Source organism: Phasianus colchicus, chromosome 9 (genome assembly GCF_987193195.1).
Source record: "Phasianus colchicus chromosome 9, bPhaCol1.hap1.1, whole genome shotgun sequence".
Classification (NCBI taxonomy): domain Eukaryota; kingdom Metazoa; phylum Chordata; class Aves; order Galliformes; family Phasianidae; genus Phasianus; species Phasianus colchicus.
In genome coordinates, this window is record NC_143444.1 from 5,732,152 (window position 1) to 5,738,892 (window position 6,741).

The following is a 6,741-nucleotide window of genomic DNA, read 5'->3' on the forward strand; positions in this document are numbered from 1 at the left end:
ATTGCTTTCACTGTCTGGTAATTAGGCAAAACACAGCCTTGTTTTCCTCCTTTGCAACCTCGTAGTGGCTGGTGCATCAAAGCAAGGGCGCATTTCCTGGCACAAGGAGCTCTCACCCTCCAGCAGTTTCATATCCAGAGGGCTGGATTCAGCCAAGGGGAAATCAGTAAAAAGTGTCCTCTTAGCTCCTATATGGGTACAGTGGATCGTTGCAGGTGCAATCCTTGTGCAGGATTTATATATCCACAGAAGTTTTGGGAGGAGAAATCCTGACAGCAGAAGGTTGGGTAGAGGCTTCAAAAGTTGCCTTCAGAAGTTGACCTAATGCTGCTAATTGCTATCAATGCTTTAACTAAGGTAGACTTCACCAGGAGCATCTACCCCAAGGGTGAGTCCTGAACATAACTGTGATGCGTGCTCCAGAGCTCTGTGTTCATGCAGAGAAAAGACTTAGCTGCCTATGTACTGAGATGGTGCAGGAGGGACATCTGAAGAAACGGATGCAGGCTCTCTTCTCCGAAGAGAAAATGGGATGAAGAACAAAAATGACCTCAATGAACGTGGGAAAATCATAGGAACCTATTCCTTGGAGGCAGAAAGGAGGAATGTATACACATAGATAAGGGCTATGTGGAAAAGTTGAGTACTGTTCTTTGGGGAATTTCAGAGCATCAAAAGAGCCTGATAGCAGACCTAGACTAACATCAGAAGAAATGAGAAAAAGAAGTAAGAGAGGGTGAAAGATTTATCTGGACAGAAGGATGGACTCTCTGGTGTTAAATTCTGAGGTGCTTTCTGGCTTTTCCCTGCTTTGCTAAGCAAGCTGGAATAAAGAGCAAACTCCTCCTGCTTGGATGTTTTTGAGTGCAGGAGAGATGGCTAGCAGGCTTTGTGCTGGGGCCAGGAAATGGGGCAATAACTCACTGAGTGTGTGTGCTCAATTTTCTATTACAAGCACAGCTTGAAGCCTTTTCCTTCCTCGTGACAAAAGAAAACCCATTAAAGTCTGTCCACAGTCTGACATGTTATGCTGTCCTTCTGCTGACAAGGACTACGTTGAGCCCAGAAGTGGGAGATTTAAATCCTTTCCACAAGGTGAAGGATCAGCTAAGCGTGCTTGGTGTGTCAGGGCTGTGTTAGGAACGCATCACATGGGCACCAAATGGCCTTTGCATGAAAGAAAACCCAGGAAAGTTCCGTTGTCATAATTACTAACAGGGAAGAAATTGCCTTGTTAAAGGCAAAGTGCCTAATGACACTGGTTCAACCTGTACTGGAAGCAGTAGCTAAGCCAAAACTCTGCATACCTTGAAGTAAACTTCTTTTTGAGGGGCTTAACCCAAGCTCAAGAGGCAAAGTGGCTCTTCCTGACCCATAGGCACTCCCAATGCTTCGGGATGTAACGTGGTTCTTCTCTTGAAGGCTCCAGACTCATTGAGGTCAACTCAAAATGAAGGCATCACGCTGGTGAAGACCACCACCTCCTTACTACTATTATTTGGTGTCCTCAGTGACTAACTGTGTACATTAAGCAAAGCAAAGTTGGGTTGAATTCTGCTGCCTGAGCCTTGGGCTCAGCAATCACTCAGATGGGGCCCTGGGTCCAGCAGAGCGTTGCCTCTCTCAGTGTTTGGCTACAAACAGGCAACCATCACCTGTCTTTTCATAGGGCTGCTTTTCTGCTAACACCTTCAAATCCTGATGAGCTTCTCAAGACCTTTCCAGCTCTGCTGGCCTCACGTTGGGCTGTCTGTGCCCAGCTCAGGGGGTGGCTGCTCCAGGATTTGCATCTTTTGGTTAAGTGTGATGTTGCTTCTTCTCCAAAAATCCCCCATCTGCCCTAAGTCACCAAATAGTGTCCCAGCCAGCTACGTGCTCTTTGCTTTCCCCTTTCCCTCCACCAAGCTTGCCTCAGCTCCAAGGGCAGGGAGACACAAGGCAGGTCCAGCAGCGAGCTGATCCGCATCAACAGGGACTCCAGACATCTCTGCTGGGTTCCAGCCCCAAGCCTTGGCCTCGACTCTGCTGCCAATGTGAACAGCTCTGACACACATCTCTACATCTCTGTAGAGAGATGGGGGTTTGTTTGTTTGTGTATTTTTAGAGAACTTCCCACAGTTGGGCCCTCATCAGGGTGCCTCAGTATTTCCATTTTCCAAAAATCCCAAGTTTTGCTCATTTTTCATTCACTGAGTCATCATGTCTTATTATTAGCGCTGGTGCTGAAGTTCTCTGTTGTTCTTTCTCTTCCCAAAACAGCCAGCAATTTTGGACCCCACCTCTGCACTGTGACTGGGTTTCAGATATCCTTTGGATCCGCTGCCTTTCAGGTTAGTGATGGATCTTCCCTTTTCTTACCAAATTGTTAAAAATAGACGAGAAATCACAGTCCCTCATTCTTCAGCACTTTGATTCTTTGTTTTTCTGTCAAGTTACATTCTCTTTATTTATTTAATTTTTTTTTGCACATCCTGTAAAACCTTTTTGCCAATCTTTCCTTGCATCCCCTCCTTTGGCACAAAGCAATATCAACACACAACACTAAATACCTTTGCAGCCTCTCATCTCTCAAATATTCTTGAAAGTTGCTCCTGCAGACGCAGCCCAGCAAGCAGTGCATCCTGCTGGCACAGCACCAGCCTCCTTTGCTCTTGCATAATTTTCAGTTGGCAAGCTGACCTTCTGATTGTGCTGCTCCTGATTTAATTCTAATTTGATTGTTATCGATGCTGCTAATTGGAGGGAAAGCCAGCCACACACAAGCACTGTGCTGTCTCCTCCCTGTCTCTTCTCCAGCAACCCACCAGAACAGCTTGATTTCACCAAATGCATGTTTAAAAGGGCAGTACCTGTGGACAGACAGCAAAGGCAGGGAAAACACTGGGCTAATTACTATCTTCCTTCATTAGGCAGCCTGCTCCACGAGGCTCCAGCAATTAAGAATGGTGAGGAACGAGCTGGACAGGAATTGTTCTGATGGAGAGAAGCCTGCTGTGCAGCCTGGCTGGTAAGACCTGATGCCCACCATTGCCAACAGCATCACAGAATGGGGACAGGTGCTCACTGGGTGGGATGAGCACTGGTAATTCCTGGAGCACATCTCTCTGCTGGAAATACTTTGCCTAGAAAGTGCCTTTCTCTTCATGGCTGTGTTGTTTGGTGGCATTTTAGTGAACCTAATGGCTAATACCTTCAGATCCTGCTTTCCAACAGCCCTGCTTGTAAGCCAGAGTCCCCAGGATGGATTTGTGCATGGATGTGCAGAGCTGCAGGCAGGTATTTCTCCTGGCACTTGGTGCCATTTGTTCCTCCTCACATGGCAATCAGTTCCTTTCTGTATTTTTTGCTGCCTTGTCACTTCTTTAGCTCTGTCCCCACGTTTAGTCTATGGCCAGCTACAAAAAGTGAACATGCTGAGTCCAAGATCAGGGGCAAACACTTAAGCAACCTCCTTCCAGCCCAGTATTTCCTTGATATCACAGAATCACAGAATCACAGAATCACTAAGGTTGGAAAAGACCTATAAGATCATCCAGTCCAACCATCCACCTGTCACCAATGGTTCTCATTAAACCATATCCCTCAACACAACATCCAAACGTTCTTTGAACACCTCCAGGGTCGGTGACTCCACCACCTCCCTGGGCAGCCCATTCCAGTGCCTGACCACCCTTTCAGAGAAGTAGTATTTCCTAATATCCAGCCTGAATCTTCCCTGGCGAAGCTTGAAACCATTCCCTCTAGTCCTATCACCAGTTACACGAGAGAAGAGGCCGACCCCCAGCTCGCTACAACCTCCCTTCAGGTAGTTATAGAGAGCAATAAGGTCTCCCCTGAGCCTCCTCTTCTCCAGACTGAACAATCCCAGCTCCCTCAGCCGCTCCTCATAAGGCCTGTGCTCCAGACCCCTCACCAGCTTTGTTGCCCTTCTTTGAACACGCTCCAGGGCCTCAATGTCTTTCTTGCAGTGAGGGGCCCAGAACTGGACACAGTACTCAAGGTGCGGCCTCACCAGAGCTGAGTACAGGGGAACAATTACTTCCCTACTCCTGCTGGTCACACTGCTTCTGATACAAGCCAGGATGCCATTGGCCTTCTTGGCCACCCGGGCACACTGCTGGCTCATGTTTAGCCGAGCGTCAACCAACACCCCCAGGTCCATTTCCTCTACACAGTCTTCTAGCCACTCTGCCCCAAGCCTGTAGCGTTGCTTGGGGTTGCTGTGGCCAAAGTGTAGGACCCGGCATTTGGTCTTATTAAACCTCATCCCATTGGCTTCAGCCCAGCTCTCCAGCCTGTCCAGATCTCTCTGTAGGGCCTCGCTACCCCCAGGCAGATCGACACAATATGTGCAACTCCTTGTTCTTCCCTAATCAAATTCTCATCTATCTAGCTGTCACACCTCCAAACCCACTTTTGCCAGTTAATTATGATTGCTCTCTTGTGATAATTTTGCTTAAGCAATAGATTGAGCAGAGGATCAATGGAGCCCATCCCTTTTTGAGACAAGGATGGCTGTAACAGGTGGCAGTCTGGCTCTCGGGCAGATAAGCAGCACGTTTGGGCTGCTGGAGATCCTGGATTTTGATGTATTACTTTTTTTCTACTTTATGTAGTTTATTTTCTCAACTGCTTTCCTGCAGAAGGCACCACGTTTGTAAGAACAGCAAATGTTAGAAGCCTCTCTCAGCCTCTTCTCTTAGATAACAGTCACATTCTTCTCCATTAAATATGACGTTTTGTGGCAGGATTCAAGCTGGATTCTTGCTCTGGATGTCTATTCCAAGCTTTCAGATGGTGGCATACGAAGGTAGAAGTGTTCCCAGAGCTCTGTGCATGAGGATGGCACCTGGGAGGACCCACCACTTTGCTGTCACCACCGGTAGGATTTTGTGTCGTGTCATTCCTGGCAATATTTGATTGTGGGGACGTGGTGATGTACGTAGGTTGCTCCGAAAGTAATGCCTTCTATTTATTTCCATTCAAACTACAACAGATATAAAGAGTGCAGCTACAAAACACTGTTCTTTAATGCAACCACCACGTTAGCCATGTGTTTTTGGCTGTGATGGACAAGAGCCTGTGTGCCACTCTTGTAGCCAAATCTGGAATGTACAGCGAGCTGCGGTAGGACAACCCAGCCGGGATTGGATGGGGTCTGACCTTACAGCGCTGCAAGAGAAAGGTTGTCCTTTTCTCTGGCCTTAGAGTAGTTCGGGCATCATTTTAGTCAGCGCCGTGACGTAGCGCCCAGGGTGACGCAGTTCGAAGGGCTCTGGCAGAGCAGCCGGCGGAGGAGGGCAGCCGCTCCGCAGTCCGCAGCGCCCTCTGCTGCAACGCAGCCCGCGGCTTCGGCCCCGTGTGCCCGCCGTCAGCCGGGGCTGGAAGTCCTCCGGTCTCCGTTTGGGAAGGTGCCTGAGAGTGTTCCCTCCAAAAAGGGGGAAAAACCCCCCAAAAAGTGCCGCTCGGTTTTGGCAAAGGGAGCCTGGGGGATTGCTGGAGCTGGATGTGAAGAGGAAGATGGTGGAGGTGAAAGGGCATCAGGGCAGCACGCGGCGTCAGTGAGGTGCAGAGCTGACAGCACGCAGCTCATCATGGGCTCGTTAGCTGCCCGAGCAAACGGGCTGTGGGTAAGGCAGGAGGCAGCGGCCAGGTCCTGGTGCTCACAGAGCAACCGAAGGGACAGAGAGCATCCTGAAACTACGTAAAGAAAATGTCTCCATGGGACAGCCTGAAAAACGAGGTGCAGCTGCTTTGGAGGAGTCAGGAAAACCCAGTTGCTCACAATTACTTTTGTTTCTGCATAAAGGGGCTGGAAGAGGGAGAGAGCCTTGGTAGTGCTTTGCTGGGGGGCAGCTGGGGCTGCAGGGATGGGTACAAACCCGGGGTGCATCACATTCCTCACTGTCCTGCAGTTCAGGGCTGCTGAGCTGCAGCACAGCAACGTGAGTGGCAGAGAAAAAGCTCCCAAATGGAGTATTTGTATATACAGATACAATATATATACAGCTCTTAGCTGTATACATACAGAATACTGCTCTTAGCAGAAGGGAGGGGAAGGACTGAAGACTTCAGTGCAGTTGCTTCAGCCCTGCAAGGATTCATTTAGAAGATGGCAAAGTGGAGCCCATGCAACCTGGTGGGCTGAATTTACAAAGGTGTCACAGTCAGATGTCACAGGTCACACCTCTGCAGCTGGATAGTGATAGGACAAGGGAGGATGGTCTCAAATTGTGACAGGGGAGGTTTAGGTTGGATATTAGGAGGACGTTTTTCAGCCAGGGGGTGGTGAGGCACAGGAACAGGTTGCCCAAGGAGGCTGTGGATGCCCCATCCCTGCAGGCATTCAAGGCCAGGCTGGATGTGGCTCTGGGCAGCCTGGGCTGCTGGTTGGCGACCTGCACATAGCAGGGGTTTGAAACTAGATGATCCTCGAGCTCCTTTTCAACCCAGGCCATTCTATGATTCTGTGTCTTGCAACTCAGAGCTTGAGTACTTCAGGCATAGCACCAAGATCCTGTGGGTTTAGGAATCTTAATGTGCTGCTGCTCAGATGCGATAAGGCTTCCAAAGGAAGTCTCTCCCCATCTTTATTCAGTGCTCAGGATGCCAGAGGCTCAGCAATGTGTGCTCACTGCTGGGCACAGAGAAGCAATACCACTTCAATGGGATGTAAAGGAGCAGCACTGCTGGCTCTGAACTTTCCTAACACTTCCTTGTTTATGTAGTAATGCCTATGGG